This window comes from Apteryx mantelli, chromosome 7 (assembly GCF_036417845.1).
Source record: "Apteryx mantelli isolate bAptMan1 chromosome 7, bAptMan1.hap1, whole genome shotgun sequence".
NCBI classification, from domain to species: Eukaryota; Metazoa; Chordata; class Aves; order Apterygiformes; family Apterygidae; genus Apteryx; species Apteryx mantelli.
The window spans coordinates 22,653,559-22,674,471 of record NC_089984.1 but is presented as its reverse complement, the minus strand read 5'-3'; positions in this window follow the sequence as shown (position 1 = coordinate 22,674,471).

Sequence of the window (20,913 nt, the reverse complement as noted above, 5' to 3'; positions counted from 1 at the left end):
CATTTGGCAGGAGAATTTGCTTCAAGATCATTTATTACGTTCTTTTTATAACAGTGCGAGCGTTTAACGGTCAAAGACAATATTTTAAAGGAAAATTAACGCAAGATTATTAACCTAAAAACAATTCCACATTAATGAGATGTATTTCTCTTCAACTTCTCACACCTGGCTGCCTATTGATGCCCAGCCAGGACTGTTTCTCAATAATTGGCATTTTTTTTGCAGGCAAATATTGAATGAGGTGGTGAACATTGCTTTGGACAAACTCACTCAGGAAAATTCCTTCAGGGTTTTAGCTTGCTGGTCTGTAAAGGAAAGTTGTGAAGGTCAAACATGCTTTACGTTGTTCCATGCACTTGGACTGACCAAGTCTGCATGCACTTAGGAGAGGACACAGAGCTGTCTACCCCATCCGCATGAGAATAAAAACTCCCCTGCTAAAATGTGCATGATTGCTTTTTGGAAGAGATATAAAATGAAGGTCTTAGCCGTTTGTGGTCATTAAAGATCCTGTGGCATTTTTTTGCAAGATTAGGGTTGTTAACCCTGGTGTCCTGGCTACCCTCCAGCTCAGGTAATTGCATTTTGCCTGCCTGCCCTGCACTGAGACTCACAGGTAGAGCAGGCGTTGCCCTCCCCGTCTTAGGGTGGCCATGCCCAGAGCTGTGCCGTCATACCAGTGGCCACGATCCTCCCTTGGGGAGGAGGGCTTCAGCAAGGCTCTGTATTCAGTTTTAGCTCAGTAAGGCTTGCTGGGACCCTGAGGGATGCAGATTGCTCCGGGATCCAAAAGCAGCCCATTCCCAACCATTCTGTGAAGAGCCTCTGGCCCAGGTTCACCACACACAACCAAGGTGGCTGCCTGCGGCTGGCTGTGCAGCTGTGTTTCTAGAAGGTCGGTTCTTGTTCAAATAGGAAAGAGGCCCAGACATTTGGTTCTTGATGCAAAAATGTCTAGAAAAAGAGTTTTCTCACAGAAAACAGAAGGTGCTTGCTCTTACACTGTTGTTTTGCCTCTCTCTCTGCTGTCACCAGAAGGGATACTAGAGCACTGGAAGGCTACATTTGCGATCAAGTTGCAGGAGCTGTTGGGTGTTATGAGGGAGCTGTGTCCAGGAATGATTGGAGAGGAACAAACTATACCAAAATGGTTTAGGAAGTGAGAAAGAATCTTCCTCAAAGGTGGTCCTTCACAGTTTTGCCAAGGAAAATCAGGGTAGCGCAGCATTCTTCCTTCAACCATCCTCACTCCTCTTGCTCTGCCTCCAACCCTGGCTCTTCTCCACTGCGGTCTGCATACCTCTAGGGCAGGATGGGAGGTCGGGACCCGTGCTGGTTTGGTTCTGGGTGTTCCTTTTGCTACATTTCTTTACATCTGCATCTTAAACACTCCCTCACAGAGCCATCTGCCTTTTTTATAACTAGGGTTTCCTGAACTTCTCCACATCCCCGCCATACCTTGAAAGGATTTTATCCAGAGCTCAAAGGGTATTTCACTTCTGAGGCAGCTGGAACTCTGTCTTTCATGATTCTTCTGCCTCCTTTCTCAAGGGATTTTCCACCTCTCAAGTTCAAGGTGGAGAGGACATTCCCTGCTAAAGCAGTCCTGGCGCGCAGTGCACAATGGTGTACAGAGCCAACCACAGGTAACAAATCCCATTGCAATAAATGAAGGATTTGGAGCCAGACAAAATGTGTGACATTCGAAGTTCTCAGCTTTTCTCCCTCAGAAAGGCAATCTGTGACTTCTGGACCCTCCTTAATGACCCAAAGCTGGATGGAAAATAATATTAATAATAATAAAAGAAACAAAGAAGGGGCTGGTGCATTTTTTAAATAAAGAAATTTCCCTCATCTTGCGGTTAATTTAAAAGGTTTATTTCTTGAAATGAATCCTCTTCATCAAATCTCCGATCCTTGAAAATCAGTGCAACCTGCCTCTGTGGATAATGAATTGATTTGTAATGTAAATTATATAAAACACCCTCCCCGCCAGCATTTGTGTGTGAGTGTGTTTAATCTAAAGCGTTTAAGTCTGAAAATGAGCTTCTCCATCAAAAGTCTCGATTCCATTTACATTTCTTGCATACGAGTCAATTTGTGCCTGACCCAGTCTATAAATCACTGCCAAGGAGTGCTGTGTCTGTACCTCTCCTCTTTCCCCCACCCCCCTCCCCTCGTCCTCCCATCCTCGCACATGCTATATTCAAAAAGGCATCTCCAGATACTGCCTATGAACAGCTCCCCGTTCTCCAGCCCAGCATCCGCTTGCAGCCGAGGGACCCTGGACTCTGACACAGGAGCAATTGCAGCACAGGCAGTTAGCAGGCAGGCAGGAACTCTCTCTTGGCTTCTCCAGGCTGTTCAGGAAGGGACCCTGGGAACGGCGTCCTTTCTGTTGGTGGCTCCTGTCCAATGCGTGATTCCTTGAGTAGTGAAGGACCCCTCAGCTTAAGAACAGCAGAAGCTGAGACCAGATCTTTTACTGGTGTAAATCAACGTGATCCTGTAAAATCCATGGAGTGGAAATGATTTACACCACAGGAGGCTTTGGCCTGGTCTTTCATCCCCCCCGTTCTCTGCTCGTGCTAACTCTGGTGAGCTGAGATGACTTGGGTCATACCTTCTCAGTTTGTCTCCTAGATGCTGAAACCAGTAGGAATTAGTGACTATGTCCAGGGATTAGGGACTCCCCTTGCTGGTCAGGCCTATGTATGGCAAGTGCCTGAGGCCCTTGGGGAGAGCAGGGGAAATAAAAAGGGTGGCGTCTTCACACAGAAAGTCTGGTGACCCATCTGGGTACTGGCTATTCCCCAAATTAGATATGCTTTGGTACAGACGCATCTGAAGGCCAGCAGGCCAGGAGGCTAATCACTGTCTCTGGTCTCCTTAGTGAAACATCAGCAGTGGCTGTGTAACATGGAGCTTTTCAGAGTGATGTTTTGTGGTTAAACTAGGATGTGAATGAGATCATCAGCCCATCACGAGAGCTGGTGGGGAATTTTGTGACACACTTTTTTTCTCTCTCTGTTTTTTTTCATTCCAGAAAGACACAATGTAAACAGATTTCTAATGTTGAGGAAAAAATGAAATCAAGTTTGGGACCATCTCATCCATCCAAAAATGAAAAATTCCAATACACTGGTGGTGAAACCATTTACCCCTCTATTTGTGGTACAGTTGCAATAATGAGAAAGTTAAATTCTGAAAAAAATATTTTGTAATTACTCAAAACATGTTGTTGAATTGGTTTGAACTGTATTTTCTGGGTTCATTTTAATTTCAAGGGGGGAGTTGGTTGGATAGATGGGTTTCTCATGGCTAAGTCACAAAATCATTCAAGGCTCATAATGGAAAATATTTTTCAATTCTAAAAATTTATTCACGCCTGGAAACAATTTCCCACCCAAATTGTATTCATTCCCTCTACCAGCACTAATTTTGTTTTAGAGTACAAATTAAGAAACTCCAAAATAGGGGCCAGAAAGATGTCTTCTTGACAGATTGAGAATATATGCTATGGTAGAGCAAGATTCTCACTGGGTTTGACAGAGATTTGCTCTGGCACTGTTGCTGACTTTTTATGCAGATGAACACTGGTGTGGTTCACTCATGACCAGGCCAGTTTCACCCTTCGCCGTTCCAAAGTGAGACCAAGAAATGTCACTAGAATTAGAAATTAACAGAGTTACATCAGTCGAAAACAAGAATAGGACAATGTTAGAACAGCCCTTGGAGATGCATCCAAATTTCCCGTGTATATTTATTCGTGAAGATTTACAAAACAAAATTAACCAGTCATTCCTGGATACTCTTGCTCTTTCAATTCCCATAGAAGAGAGATGCCCGAAAGTATTAAGAAGTAAGTGTCCAGGTCTCTAGAAGAGCATGAGATGAAGACCTGGACCAGGGGTCACCTACCCCACCCACAGCCAATCAGGGTCCTCCCTCTGCAAAACCTGACCTACACTAACCCCGCTGTCCATGTTCTCCCCCATGATCCCATCAGAAGCAAGTGCCATGCATTGCCATCTAGCTAGTCAGTTGCTCACCAAAATGGGAAAGAGCTGACATCCAGCTAAGGTGACAAGTCAGCTTGAGCTGAAGAGGTCAATTTGAGATGGCAGTCTTCTCCATTCATAGACTTACTGCTGGCAAGATGTTTCCTCTCTGTGCCTTGGTTGTCTACCTTTGAAATACAGTTAATACTTCCTTTCCCCCAGTTTTTCTATTTAAATATAAGGTCCTTAGAGCTTATTGTGGGCTGTATGTTACTTTATGAATGTACAGCCCCAAGTGCAATGGGGAGTCTGACCTTGGTGGAGTCCGTAAGTGCTGCTATAATACAAATAGCAGGAAGAGTTTTTCCTCAAGATTACCCAGGAGGTTTGAGGTCAGACATTCAGTGAAAGAAAACACAAACCTATTACCAGTTTCTGTGGGGACTAATACAATTTGCACTTCGTTAGAGAAATTCAGAGTGATTTGTACACATTAATTACTCCTTGCAGCATCCCAGCTGGATAAATATTATTACCTTCATTTTACAGAAAGGGTAACTAAAATGTAGAGAGGTTCATTTGTCTGGCTACAACTGTACAGCATGCCAATGGCAAAAGACAGGAATAAAAAGTAAGACAGCTGATTGCCAGTCTCCGCTCACTCTAAACCTGTGAGTCCCAAATATTTTTTGCTTTTTTGCCATCACAAGCAAAGGAAGTGGCTGCACCTCCTAGCTGGGCTGCGTACCACTTTGAAGTGGTTTGTGTACCAGGAATGGTACATGTAACCCAGCCCAGGAACCACTGTTGTAAACTCTAGCCTACACAGCCTTGCAGAGATAGGAGGAGGAAATGAAAGTGCAATTAGCTGGAAACAAATGAAGTCATGTTGCATATATTTCCCAAGCTGATGGGTTGGTGAATGAACCACTCATTATTCCACAAAGCAGCATCTTTAAGGATCTGTAGAATAACACAGAAAAAAAATAGTCTTTCTGTTTCAGAATGTTTTGCAACGTTTCTGAATATGGTCTGTCCCAGTTTCAGATACTGCTATATTTCCTTTTTTTTTCATGAAAAGGAAATTCTGAAGAATTTTTGTAGTTGTTGAAACTTTTCACCCAGAATTTTTCAATGTTTCGTGAAACAGGGTCACATTGTCAGTGGAAACCCAGCATATGGCCCACTGAAATAAAATATTTTGTGCCTTAAATATCAAACTCTCGTTAGCTGTTTTCAGTAGATTTTTCTTGTACTAGGTCAGTTAAAAAAGATAATGCTCCCTTCTCCACCAGAAATGTCTGACCATAGTAAAAGAGGTAAAAAACAAAAAGAAAACACAAAGCAGAACAGAAAATATGGAACAAAATGGAATAAAAAGCCTGAGTTTCTTTTGAGTTTGTCCAATAATTTCTTGTTATTGTTGTTGAAAAAAGGGCACTTTAAAAAGCAAAAATCCTTTTTTTCTGCAAGGGCAAAAAATACATCCAGAAAATTTCCATCCATTTATAATCTATCACATTTCTCCTGTGTGGTGAACAGAGGTACTTGATATTTCTTCGGTGAAGCAGATAGACTCAGAGGAAGAGACTAGAATGATGAAGTTCATGTGTGAGCTTCCCAGAGGTGGTAAAATGGATTCTCCAGGTAAGATGGATCTGGGAGTATTAAAATAACAATAGTAAGCTCCCTCCGTTAATTATTCTTAGTTACATTTGAACTGGCATTCTGTAGGATAGTATTTTTCGGTCTGTGGTCTGCAGATTCCTGGGAGAATATGGACTTGTTCTGAGGAGCCTAGGAAAAGCAATTTCACCAATGCTATCCAGCAAGTCGGGGTGTGAGAATTTTCTACAGGGGTGCTAAACCTTCATTAGAGATTTTCTAGGGGTCCACAAATCAAGTTGAAAACCACTGCTGCAGGATAATGTTATATTGACTGTTTTGTTTTTGCAGGGGAGAGATTTTGTTTAATCTTCCCCTCCCTTATATTGTTTGACATCATTAGTTTTATCTTCACTGATATTGTTACTTTTACTCCCGATTTTGGTGATAATATCAAATATTAAAAAATCACTAGAGAAGAAACTTTCTCATGTAGTTTGCATGACTTTCTGGTGGATGTAATACCAGAAGGAGCATTTCTGGGTGCATGCTAGCACTTTGAAACAAGTCTTGGTTAAAAAAGAAATCAGGTAACGGAGAAAAGCATGGACTTGATGGGGAAGAGTCAAGGACTGCTTTTGCGGTTCTTATTCAGTGTGTTTTAGAAGTCAAGGTTCTTCTGCATCTTATCCAACACAGACTGAAAAGTGAGAAACTGACAGGGAGTGCCAAGGGTTGGACAGGGGGAGGCAGAGCGTCCCTCCCCGATTTGAAAGCCTGTCGACTTACCCGCGCCAGCCCAATGGGGCAACGCCACAGTGAGGCGGGTGTCAAGAGGAGCTCTCCATGTAACGAGCGTTTTGGTCTCTGCTGGGGTGTGGTTCGGAGCAGCACTTCGCCTGCCTGGGCTGAGGCATGTGATGGGGAGGCTGTGGTTTTGGGATGGGGTGGTCGGCGTGGGTTTCCCTGGGGCACTCCCCTCCCCAGCACCTTGCATCCCCACGTCCTCCGTCCAGCTCCCCGAGCTGCTTTGCCCATCCGCACCCTCCAGTCCGGACCGGGGAGGGGAGCGGTGTCCGCTCCGCAAACACGAGCTCGTCCCTCCTCCTCCTCCTCCTCCTCCTCCTCTGTCCTTCACAAATTCCTGGTGCCTGTCGCCCCGCTGGCCGCTCCGAGGGTTTTAATAAAAAGGGAAACCAACAGTTTATGTGAGCACAGTAGGGAGAGGAGAGGCAGCTCAGAGGGAGGGGGCCTGTTCAGCGGAGGCCAGACAATGTCCCCATATGGAGAACAGAAGGATGCCGGAGCGGCGGCATTCAGCGCGCTGGCCCTCTGTTCTCCGTGTGCCGCGCGGGCACCGCTCGGGGCCGGGGCTCTTAACATAACAAGCGAGCGAGGGGGAGGCCAGGCCCGCTCTCACGCAGCCGGATTCCTGCGCCCCGGCGCCCCGTCTCCCAGCTACTGATCCCAAGCAGGACGAGGCCACATCCCAGCACCCCATCCGCCCTCACAGCTTACCCAGCAGTGCTATTGTCTCCCAGCCATTTCAATGTGAAAAGGTGCCTCTGGGTCCCTTTCCAATAAAGACCAATAAAGTCTAAAAAATATATGTATGAATATATATATAATATATATGCTTACATATACATAAAATAAATAAAACAAACCAAACAAGCCCTTCAGGCAATTTGAGCCCTGCCTATTGTTGGGGACAAGGGCTTTCCTCCCTCCCCTCCACCCCCTAATGAAATCCCCCGCCCCAGGGGTACTCACAGGGGCATGGTCTCATGGACTTTGTTTCCTATAGCCATAGCAGCGTAGGTGGTGATGATGGGGAAATCTTTTATTTGTCAAGGTTATTGGTGACAGAGGCTTAGCACTAAACCCCTCCAGAACCTCTTCAAAGCCCTTGTCTCCTCCTCTGTGTGCCAGCTATTTGATTCGGGGTGTCCCCCTACCCTCCCTCACCATCAAACCTGCCCCCTGCCTTCCCCCACGGCCCTGCCATGGCTTGTGCACACCAAGCCTGTCCTGGTGCAGCTGGAGGGAAGAAGATCCAAAATTGCTGACTTCTCTCTTGAAATGACCCCAAATATCCTTTGAGAGCCCCAGTTCCCAGCCACAGGGCCATCTGCCTACCTGTACATATGTTCACACACTTCCACTCCTTGGGTCGAGGTGCCCCTGTCCAAGACACATTTGGCTGGAATGGGGCAACCCTCCTGTCTCTCTACTTGCTGGTGCAAAGTGCCCCTAGGACCATTTCTGGCTCCTCTGCTGGCCTGCAGGTGACACTGGGCAGTTTTAGATCCCCTCCTGCAATACCCAAGCTGCTCCAGGGAGGTGGACCAGGAAGCAGAGACACCAAAAAAATGACAAAACCATATTCCCACGCACATCTTCCCAGCAGGCTGCCCACTCGCCCCTGCCTCCAAACTCAGCCGCTCTTTCAGTCCCCTGCACCCTTCCTGAGCAACTCTGAACTGACAGTCCAGTTCCTTCCTGGCTCCTTCACAAAACAGAAAATCAAGTTTGGGGAAGGAATTCATGACAGGCCAAAAAGCCTTTCCACAGGAAGACCCGTGACCCATGCATACGGATGACAGGCAATGGCCTCAGAGGCTGTAGCACTTTGCCTTGGTTTCCTCAGCTGCAAAATGGGAACGGTGGTACTGCACTTTATCAAGTGCTTGAGAATCAGATAAAATATGCCATATAAGATCTTGATATCCTATATTATATTATATTAAATTATATTATATTAGTAGAAAGGCTGGAAAAGGCCCCAACACATCATGATTCTCTGACTCAGCCCCAGCTCTTTCAGGCCAGCCTGGTGCACTTTGGCTTGTTCAGCTGGGAACTGATCACATCGCAAGGAGCAGAAGAGCAAAACCATAACTGTTCAGGACAGCTTGAGGAGCAGCGCACATCTCTGCACTGGGGAGTGCTGAAGGCAGGCCAGGCGGTGCCATGGGAGAAAGGGTGGCCCAGGTATCTGGAGCTGCGCCAATCTGAAAGTCACAAGCCGCAGGTGTCCCCTCCCCTATTGCTGCAGGCACAGACGAGGTGCTCTGTCCCTGCTTGCAGGCGGGGAGCTTGGTTCTGTTTCCCCTCCATCCCCTGCATGAAAACCGGTTTCTTTACATGGAGAAGGCGAGTTCCCCTCCCCTGGTGTCTATGTCTTTTTTGCCTCCCGTTGAACACGGAAATGCTGACGGATTTCCCTGATCACTAGCCATGCTGGCTAGTGGCTAAAGCAGTTCATTTCAAACCCTGCACAAGTATTTCTTACCATATATTATAGTGAATAATGTATCCCCAGCCATGCAGCACAAGGCTTATAAGGCTATCTCAGTATTCTGGTGACAGCTTTAAACCACTCGACCATTGACCATTCAGGTCTCATGGTTTATAGAGTCACCAGCACACCTTGACAGGGTTATAGCCTACTTATTGGTATAAAGCATGGTTAGGGATACATTATTATAGCATGTTGCTTCTGAAACAGGACCGTGGGCCACCAGTGGCCTAAAGAGTCCTTGCTGGTGATCTGCAGAGAGCTATGTGATGTGGGCAGCCCGATTTACATCCACCTGCCAAATTGCAATGAGCAATTGTTGGAGTGGCCTGAGAGACAGTGCTCACTCACAGACCCGGGAGGATGGGAAGCACAGGCAGCTCTGACAAGAGTGGGGCTCCAAAGAGCATCCTTCTGTGAAAATGGGCAGCCGACTGTGCTGAAGGCTTCTCTTTAATACTGATGATCCAAAGTTTTGCAGCAGTGTTGGTCTTTCTACCATGCGCCAGTCACCTTGCAGGTTGCCACAAGGTTAAGAAACACTGAAGGGTGCTGCTTCCAGTATAAGTGGCTTACATCCACCTTTTCTGGGCCACTGCTGGTTGGATGCAACCTGACTGTCTTGCTTATGTACAAATGCCAGTTTGGTTTGGCTCACACTAAATGCACATTAACAATTACTAGAGTTAAGGTAGTTAATCACTAGCACTAAGGTTGGAACCTAACTCTTCTTCTAATTCCAAGTCCCAGCTTTGCAAGTTTTCCTGTCTCTCTCAGAAAGGTTTCATCCTGACTGGCATTTCCAGCCTTCTTCTCCAGATTGGTGATTTTATTATAAAGTTTCTGAGGATAGCTTAAGTTACCTTTGAATACAAAATGCATTTGTTCTGGTTGTTATTGCAGAGCTGGGACAATTTAACAAACAACTCAGGTTTAAAATGTTGACCTCATGTTGCTTCCTGATCTCACTTGATTTGTTAAATATTGAGCCAAATTTGGAGAAAAATTAGCTTGTTACTTTGAAAGCCCTCAGAACTGGAACTCAGCAATAATGCATCTGTGCTTTAAAATTTCTCTCCCTACACTCCTCCTTTAAGTGCTATTAAAGGAAATATTTGTTAAGGATATTTCAGTTATAGGACTGGTTAAATGGATCCATTATGGAATTACTACATGCCAGTGTTCAGAATGCTTCTGAAACAAATGGACTCATTTTCTCAAATGTTATGTTTAAGTCTCAGTGAGCTCTCGACCACAGCCCCGTTTGACATATGCCTCTTCAGCGTCTTCTTTTAGTTTTCTCCATAGCCTTGATCCTACAGAGATTTATGCTTGTGATTAACTTCAAGCATGTAAATAGTCCCTCTGAGTTCAACGGGATGCTTTCAGTTAACCGTCCTGGCTGGACTGAGGCCTGCCTCAGCTGCGCTCCCACAGACACTGCTGCCAGATGTGCACACTTTGAGATCAGCCAGGTGCGCAAATCTGACCCGGGTCAGGCATCCTTGCAGGATCACATCTTACCAAGTTAGCCAGAGCACACGCTGTACAGCTTTTGTTCCAGCTTCAATTTTATTCCTGCTTTCTGCAAGCTACAGGGGGATGACAGGAGATATTTTAAGGTGTAAAGTCAGAGTCACAGACAAATAATACTGCATGCACATTGAGTCTGCCAGGAGGAAGTTTAGCCTGCCAGCATTCCCCAAGAGGATCTGAATTAGCAGATCACCCTCGTGTCAGATCAGGGTTGGTGTCATGTGGCCGAAGTGTTTCTGACCCAGTACTAGGAGCCCTAAATCTGGACTTACTCTCCTGTTGAATCCAGGCCTCAGTTGGTTTAAGACAGTGGGGTGATCACTTACTTGTGCACAGTAAGTTCTGCCAGTGTGAGGCTTTAATAGGGTTTTTACAAAAGGAGGATAAAATCCTACAATGGGTAGATGTGAGCCTGTAAGTCTTCCCACAGTCTTTTTCAGTGAAGAAGGGGAAGGTTCAAGATACTTAAGACAAAGTCGAATAAGGAGACAAGCTGTTGTGGGTATACATTTTTACTGTTGTTTCGTAGCCTGTACAATGTGGTACACATGGAAAGAGAGAGGGAGAGGGGAAATATTACTAAGCAGCTAGGCAGTACATACATGATATTGCATGATGTGAGATGGCACTGATGTTACAGTTCTACTGAGACATATTTGGGACAACTTGCTTGCTTTGCATTGAGCTTCTCAGCTCAGGTTTCCTCTTTGAGTACAATGAATCCCTGAGTCCCCAATCGCATCTCTGCTTCTCTAAACACAAACCTCCTCACCAGGTCCTGATGTCCTTCTGCTTGGCCAAGTCAAGCCTAACTCTAACAAAGCAAGTGTAGTCACACCAGTATTGAACTGGGAGTGCAAAGAGAAGAACCAGACCTGTCTGAGTCAAAGAACAGGTAGATCATTGTCCTAGTTGGAAAAACTGAGAGATACACAACTAATTATATGCATAAGTGTGGGGTATTTATTATTGCAAAATGCTCTCACAAAATTCAGAGGCACCTAAGACTTACGATGGCATTAACTGCTGCTGCTGCAGAATTAATGGGCAGCCTTTTCCGCGTGCTAAAGCAGACAACAGAGGGGGATACTCTGTCATCCAGGGGTGAGAGTGGGGAATGAATGCATATACAGTACTCCCCTCTAATGCTAATGGACCCTAGCACTGAGATTAGATTTACACCCTCCCTCGAAACGTACACCAGGGGAAGGCAGCTCCCCCGGCCAGCCTGCCGAACGGCGGGTGCTGCAAACACTGCTCTCCGCTCACCCTTCCTCACTCACTGCGTGCCTCTGCGCCAGCCAGCAGACGCTGTCCTGTTCCCCACCTCTGCCATGCACACAGGGAAGGACCAGTCACATCTTCTTCTGCCCAGTGCCCTGTGGCAATAGGGATCAGAGCAGCTCTTCCCCTTGTCCCCCAGCACAATCCTATCCTGGTCCTCAGTGTTAGAAGCTTGCTCTTTTGCATGTCCCCAGCAACCCAGTATGAGTGTTGGGTGGTGCCTGGCGTTTCAGTTCTCAGCACCAGAGCGCACACCACCAAACCACATAGCGTTTTACAGTCTCTACGCTCCCCAAAGAAGCAGAAGCCTGCAGAAATTGTCCTTCCTTCTTCCCTCCTGTCACCTTCGCTTTGGGATGGGAATGAGATTCTGATCCAAGGAATAATAGACCTAATAATGGGGAATGTGTGACTATTTATCTGCCACTTGCAGAAGATGCAGGCTCAAGATACTCAGGAAGACAAGGCCTAACCATTAGGACATTTCTCATGGATAGCATTTTTCATACATAGCTCCACGCGTGGTCTAAGTCCCTAGAGTAAGCCCAGAGCTAGTCCCCAGCCCTGGCCCAGTGAGGAGGTGGAGCTCAGGAGGCATAGCCCTGGGGGACGGCAGCAAAGCACCGTGGTCCACACGCCTCTCACTAATAAAGCCGGAATCACAGGCCTCATTCCCAGCCAGAGAGCAAGGACGCCCAGGGCCGGCTGGAAAGGCCCTGGTTTCAAGAACAGCCTTTCCTTCCTCTTCAGTGGGGCTGCTCCTGGCAGCATTACAGTTCTTGCCACACAGAGAGAGTGACCACAGGCCTGCTAAAGAACTCCCTGCAAATAATTCACACCAACTTGTTTAAAGGAGCAAATGGGTTTAATTATTAGTTACAATCTTGTCAATAATTATCACCCCATCTGTGGGTAATAAATGGCAGCTTCTCACAGACTGCATCATTAGAGTTTAAGGACACCAATGGGGTGCATTAAAATGCTGAGGAAAGCATTGATCTGGTGTAAAAATGCTCTTTACAAATTACAGGCACGGGTCAAGCCCACCAGTGAGTCCTCCCTCTTTCCACCCGATGCCAGCCTGTCCTCTCCTCGTGCAGCTCATCCTACCAGTGCTCCCAGTCCACGGCAGTGGACAGACAGATGCCCCAGTCTGCAGATCGCAGGGGGTCTAGACCTTTCGTGGAACTTGGGATTTATACAGTGAGGGCTGTGTAGTAATGAAGGGGCTGGTGTAAAGCACCACAGCTCCATCATGGTCAGCCATGCTGCTTTGTTCCCACAGAGGAGCCGGCCTGGACATCTTCACAGCAATTTTTATCCAATGCACAGGACAAGGGGGAGCATGGAGGCAACATTTCCCAAAATGCAGCTACTTCTGGGGTGGCAAAGCATCACTCATCACACAGCAGGATTCCTCGGAGGAGAAATGATAACTCTCTTTTTTTTCTTTTTTTTTCTATTTGAACTGCAGGCTGGAATATAGGCCGGCAGAATGTAATTATCCAGGCTGGAATTTGGCCAAGATGCTGGGGCTAACAGCCCTACTGTTTCAAAATATGCCACAGTACCCTAAATGATCACATCTTGCAGGATTTGATTTTGCATTTCATCCAAAACAATGTTAGGAAGGAAAGTTGATGAGTAGGATAAGCATAAAGCAGCCCCATATATCCCCATGTCTGCTGAAAGTTCAGCCCAGAATGGCTCCCAAAAAATTGTTCTTGTTTTCTGTGCAAAACATTGAAAGAAGTGAATGTTTTTATTCCCTTTGCAAATTCTCTGCAAGCAGTTTCCATTTTTCAATGGAAAAAAAAATCAGTTTTCAGAAGGGGGAACTTGAACTAAACAAGACATTTCCATCTGAAAAACTTAAAAAAGGGAGAGAGGCATTTCTTTCCTGTACAACAACATTTTAGATGGACTTTTTTGTTTTGTTTTGTTTTGTTTCGTTTTGTTTTTTGATTCAGCCTGTTAGGACAGACAAAGGATTAAGATAGCTAATGGACAGTCTATATTGGCAAACAAAAGTAACAGTAGATGATTCTTTGCATGTACAAGTGGTAAACTCTCCATTAAAAAGAGCTACATTGACAGAGGCGGGTTGGAGTACAACTGAGCCACAGTGTAAATAAACCTCTGCCAGGGTGCATACACGGCGATGTCAAGCACCATGCCTCCGATGCTCACAACCAATCCTCCCCATTATTAAATAGCTCTAAATGGTCTCCACTGTTTTGAATGCTATGCAAATATTGGCAGAAGGATGCACACCCTGTCTTAAAGGCATCTCAGATAAAACAACCAAACTTTTTGGAAAACATCATCAGGACTAGCAGTTTCTTTTTACTTCAGTGGATAAAGTTTATTTGCAGAATAAATTGTGCTTTTAGCTGACTCAGACTGTTTGCTAGCTCATGCCGAATTTGGCCAATCATCCCCCACAAGGGAAAAATAAAAAGGGAAAAGGTAATTTTGAAAAGTTAAATGTTTCATTTTATATTTTGGAAAAATTATAATTGATTTTTCATGTTGAAATGGTCTTCTCATTATGAAACATAACTGCTTTTTTAACAAGGACAATGGCCATCTGTAAACAATGCATCTTATTCAGACTGGAAGAATTGTGGTGGCTTTCCATTTTACTGAAATATCTAGAAAGAATTACATTTTAGGTTAACCTGGGAAAAACAAAACCGCCTGAATGTTAGGCTGGACAAATGAATGAAAATAACGATTCATGAGGTCCTAATAAAACAACCAAAGCGTTGTGCTCAGCGGCTCACCCAGACACTTGTGACAGCTGACTGCTGTCACAAGCCTTGCTTTAAACAGACTCCGCGCAACTTCCCTCACCGCCGCAGCAGTGTTACCGCACACACTGCAGGCAAGACAGAGGCTTCTCTCTGTGATCAGCCAAAAGCCAGCAGTGCCCCTGCTGCCTGCAAAACGTCGTCCCGCCTGCGGCTTGCACAGCGGAGGCCATCCACTCCGAGCACATCAGCTCCTGCCCCAGCGCCCGCAGGATGGAAAGGGCGTTCAGAAGCGATTTCAGACGCCACCACTGCCGGGAGCCCGGAAAGAGAGCGGGATCGTTCCCTCTGCGAGCAGCGGCTCTGCAGCATCGCCAGTGCAAGCGTCTGACAGCTGCCCAGCCTCCCTCCTCTCTGCACTTGTTGAAAATCTCGACCTCTTGCTTCGTCTTGCACTCATGAAATGGGCTTTCGTGAACTGCCCCGCTTCTGAAATTGCCCAGCCCACATCTGGTTTCCATTGCATCCATCTCTGGCGCTGTGGGGAACATAAAAAAGGAAACTAAACTGAAATGCAGGAAACACGAAGTTCAGTTCTTTATTTTTAGCCATTTGTGCTCTACTTTATTCCTGAATATCAAGATCCTTTGCTTTCTTGAAAATGTAAGTGAATCCTAAAAAACAGCATGATTTTTAGAAAGACTATACCTCTGACAATCTGCACTGGAAAGAAATTATTCCCATGTGATAATGCATAATACACAGTAAGGTCTATATCAGAACTGGAGCTGGCCACTGCACAAATACAGTTCTACCAGTGATGCTTCCAGTCCCATTCGCAGTACCTGTTCTTCAAATTTTCTCCTTTTTCAAAAAATACCATATCACTTAATTTACCGATTCCTTGCCACAAGCAGGTTGCAAACACACTTGTTGGAAAAAGATACGCCCTGGCTGATTTGGAAAATCTCTAAGCAGTGCATTTAAAATAAATCAGAACTGATTCATGACCAATTGAGTAAATACAGGGAATGGAGGGCCTGGCCCAGGTACACAAACACTAATGATAATGTGCTGAGTTAACTCCAACTAATTTTGCACCTTCTTCCATTTCACTTCTTGTAAAATTCCCAGCAGATCTCTTTACTGTGAGGGATGTGCAGCAAACCAGTATGTACCAAAAGAACATGGGAAAAAAATTCACAAAAAGCACATTTGTAAAATTCCCTGGGCAAATGTTTGCATTGGAGACTGGACCCCAAGAATGACTGGATCACCCAGCCAGGGATCAGAAACATTGCAGGTCCCTTCAAAACAGAGGCAGCTGGAACCAGGAGAGCTGGAGTCTGAGCACGCTGATTCAGAGAATCAGCAGTTCTTCACCAGCATCAGGGAGCTGTGTCTTTTCATCACAGCTGAAGATCCTAACCTGGTGTATGCGAGTATATGTGCATGTGTGTTTACATATTTAATACACCCACACACAATCTTAAAATGTATGTGTATATAGTCCCATATTCACAATGAACTGTTTATGACCAAGCTATCACGAAAGAGTTTTCACTGAAATTATTCAGTGAGTGACTTCAAACAATGAATACATTGCAGGAAATGGCGATTGGCTCCAGAGCAATCCGCAAGCAGAAAAGGAGGCAAAAGCAGCTGAATAAATGGGTGGCTATGAATTACTCATTTGGCTGCATAATCTTATTGTGGTCCTAATTCAGCAAATGCCTAAATACCCACTTACCATTAGAGGATGAATAGTCCCATTGATTCAGGAGGGTTATTTTCTCTGGCTTCCATGGGGCAACTCAAATACTTAAATTTAAGCAAGTGCTTAAAGTGCTTTGCTGAATCAGGAGGTATGTCCACACTGTATATACCTGTGTTATACAGAAGGTCAGATTAGCTGATCAAAGAGTCCTTTATGGTCTTAAGATCTATAAATCTATGAATATAACCAGCCTTTGCTGGAATTGCTTCTCCATAACCTTCCTGAGCACTGAAATTCATCCACACCCCAAAAATATTAATAAAACACTCTGTACTTAACTCTTTTCATATTATACTAAGTACTTCACTAAATAAACCTCTTAATATTCCAGTATATTTTGCAATGAACATTTTCCTGGTACGCTAGAGCGATTCCTCCTTTTGTGCCATCCAGAACACAATCCCCATGAAATACTGCAGTAAACATTTCTGAGTACTACAGCAAACACTACCAGCATTAGCAGATTAACCATTCCACTGAGCGCCATATTAAGCACACGTTTAAATACTGAGAAAAGACGTATAGCCTCCTCTTTCTACTGCGCCTCGTTACCCTGCCGAGATCCATATTTTTCTGTGCGCGGAGTTGACTAGCCCTGTGTACACCTGCCCTTATTCCCTCCCCTCCTAACACCTCTCCCACTCTCTTTCTCCTCCTGTTTTGTTCATCCCAAAGGGCTTCTTCTGGCTTGGGAAATTTTTCATGGGGGAGAAGGGGGGATAAGGGGAGGACAGAGAATTTGGCATATTGTTCAACCACAAAATCAGCAACAAATCTATACTGTTTCTCTCTCTCTCTCTCTCTCTCAGCTTTGCTGAGGTCTGTTGATGGAGAAAAATAGGTTTTCTGTGTGTTCCCCCTCCCTGGACCAAAAGAAATAAGCAATGCTTTGAAGTAGCAGGTCTTGACTGGTGTAATTTGGAGTTATAAAGCATTGTTTGGGTTTTACAGGTGTACTTTAATGTCAGTGAAATTACCGTGCTCAAAGCCTTCAATGGATTCATCTTTAGCAAGTGTTTAACAGCCATTGACTCGTCTCTTGCTGCTGACAAACCATCTAGATTCAACCCATGGTTCTGTTCAGCTTTTCTCCTTTCCCTCCTCTCTCTCTCATTCTCTCTCTTTTTTCCTCCTTTTTTTTTTTTTACTAGCAATTTGATGTTTGATCATTTGAGGCAATGAGGCGGAGGGTAATTTACGTTATCAGGGAGGTATGAGGGGTGCTGGGAACCCAGACGCAAGGCCCATTCGCCTGCTAAAGCGCCATCGTAATGTAATGAGACTCCAGTCAAGTGCAGCTAGTAATGGAGAGGAACATTTCCCATTCATCTGCCTACCTGAGACTCCACAGAATACGACAATAACTTTTACACGGGAGGAGTAGGGGGGGACACGGCGGAGGGGGGGCTGGAGCCTCCACGGCATGACTACCTCTGTCACACAGGGAAGCTGGGAAGGCCTCATCCTTCAGGCCATTCAGGGAAACAAATTAACACCTCTCAGGAAGCCACAAAACAGGTTGTTGAAAGTGCTTAACCCTTCCTGGGTCAGGCCCTCTCCTTTTAGACCAACACCTGGTCAGCAGATAGCTCCAGCCTTACATGCTGGGAGTCCAGCAAATGCCACAGACTGGGAACAGGCAGCAGAAAATAGTTGAGGTCTGCAAGTGACTCCTCTCCGTGGTGTCTCAGCTACAACATCCCAGAGAGGAGCACCAGACTTGTGCAGATGCAGCTTTGATAGGATAGGATGCACCAGACCAGGCCACACTGAAGGTGCCTGGATATTGTCTAGTAGAAGTTGAAAGAAAGGAGAAAAAAATTTTCCTAAAACATTCCAAGGTCCTTTCACTCCAACAGGATTCTCAAAAAAGTATTTTTCCCTTGATCCTCCCCTAGCTAATTCCCTCACTCACTTGCAAGTGCTGCTTCCTACCACAAAACCAGAGTTTTGAGGAACCCCTTCCATTTATTTTCGTGTGTGGCAAACAGGACATTTGGATTGTACAATAATTTCTTTTAAGACCACTTTTTAATATCACTTGTAAAAACAAAGACAAGCAAAAAATCAATAATTCTCCCCTTGAATATTCACACCACCAGTGTGGCATTTAATTTCATATTTCCATTTTACAGTGGTCCCCTTCCTGCCATACATTCTGCCATTCACAAAGCACAGAAGGAGCAGGCACTAACTCAGCTTTGTGATTTCCCAGTGGGATGGCTATTCCCACTGCAGGGATGAGCATATTTACATCACCATGACTGATAGGGAAACTGAGGCACAGAACAGTGCCCTGTGCCATGAAGTGAGTCAGGAATAAAATCCAAGGCCTTGATTCTTTTTTCAGAGAACATGAGTAAACCTCAAGTGCTCTGGGAGTCATTTCTGTCCTCCACACACCTCAAACTCTACTCCTTGGCCTTGGCCATTACATATAATACCCAGCATGGCTGCGGATTCACTTTCTGCTCTGTTTGTATAGCACAATGAGGCTGTGACGGGGCCTCCTAGCAGCACAGTAAAAACAAATGTATAAATAAATAAAATAATAATAATAATAATAATAACCACAAACATAATAACAATGATACACATATTCAAGTTTTTGCAGGCAACCCTGCTATTGTGCATACTTGGTCTGCAAACTGAGGGTTATTATAGCTCAAGGGAACCTCCCAGATGCAAACAGATCTCCTGGCACTAAGATCTCCATGTACGTCAAGGGGTGTAGGTGGCAGGGGCAAGATGCAGGGGCAGGAGAGATTAATTTCCTTCATCAACTCATCCTGAGCTTGCTATTTGTTCCCAGAACTCGGCCTGAGAAAGGGCGAGGGAGAGAGAGAGAGAGAGGGAAAGGGAAAGGGAGGGAGAGACCTCGGCTCCCCCCTCTCCGCCCTTACCAAATTCCTGCCACATGGACCCTTCCAATTATATCCACGTTTGAAAGGCTGCTGTCAGAATGAAAGGCACAGAGCAGTAATGAACTGACGATTAATTTGCAGTTGGCTCACCCAGTGCGTGAGCATCTCTCAGGCTCACTGCGTGCGGGTGCTAAATATGACGATGTCAGCAATTGTCAGCCAGAGCCAGGGTTACCCTTAATAAAGGTCTGTCTCTGCTGCCTGATCACCCACTGTTCACTTTCGAGGGCTCCAGCCCTGCTCCCCATCTTCCCAAAAGCAAGGGGAGCTCTGCGCCAGCCCAGCAGCTGTCACAGCAGCAAGAGGAGGGGGAAAGAAATGGCCTGCTCCCCGGGCAAGGCAGCAGGAGCTACTGCCAGCGCAGACTGGCTCTGCCCGTGCCAGCTTTGACCTAGGAGAGTTGCAGCTTTTGCTGGCACCAAAATACTCAGGGTGTGACTGAGCATGTGAGCACCAGCCATGCCTGGGCTGGGGTTGGGGACAACCATGGAATCCTTCACTGTTCCAAAACTCAAAGGCAAATACCACAGGCCCTTAATCCGTACTTAAAATAACTGTCTCATTCTCAGTGCTCAAGTCAGAACACTATTTTGAGGATGGTGTGATGGCTGAGGAGTGGGACTGACCCTGGGTTTCAAATGACAACTTTTGCAGCGAAACATCATTCCCTGGTACCAGGCAAAAAGGGTTGCCAGCAATTGCTGTTCAGGTAAAGCGTTAAGGGTCAGCAAAGCCTGACAGGGTCTGTGCATATTCCCTCTCCTCTTCAAGCATCCCTGCCAGCCCAGGTAGCAAGGCAAGAGGCATGCACTTGGGGGGCAGTAAATGCCCTGCAGTATGGCTAAGGACCGCCTGTGTCTGTATTTTGGTAAATATTACCAAAAGGACTGGTTAGTACCTCTCATATGTGAACTCTGTTAATGTCCCTGCAAACACACAGAGCTGGTGCATATAAAACTGCCGTCCCGCAGCACAGACTGCAACATGGCAATGATTACTGTCTGTATAAATATAGCATATAAGGACTCCAGCCACAACTGGGGCCCTGGTGCTGTGCGCTGTGCGAGAGCACACTGAGAGATCGGCCCTGCCCTGAAGAGTTTTCAGGCTAAGCAGCCAAGATGCACAGCGGTGTGGGGGGAAGTAGCCGAGACAGCAGGATTGACAGGGCTGGGAATATAACCTGCATTTTCTGCATTAAGGGGCCTGTCATCAGGCCATGAGGGAACACTGCTTTGCAGAGGGAGGCATAACACCTGCTCAGAAGACACAAATATTCAAAGTAAAGAATAGTCCCTCAGCATCACACAAAGACACCTCCTGCACTCTGCTAGGGAATTCAGAATGTGCACAATGGAGCTCCTCACACCTACATATTCCATCCATGCTTCAATATCCACCCACCAAATCTGCACACTTCATCTTCTTTCCTTATTCTCACAAAAGGGGTGAGATCCAGGCCTGAGCCATTAGCAATTAGAAACTTGGGATGATTAACCTTAAGAAGATATTTTCTTTAACTGTCCCAAGTAGGACACCCAATATCACCAGACATTTTTGAGAATCTGGGTTCAGGAGGGTTGTGGTGAATTCTGCTGCCGAGCAGGAGAGAAGGGCCTATGGCAAGGCAATGTTCTTTGATGGATGGGTATCCAATGTCTGGGGCATTCCAGGTGTGCATACCGCAGCTTCTCTTCAGGTTGCCTGGAGGCCTGTAACATATATTTCACAT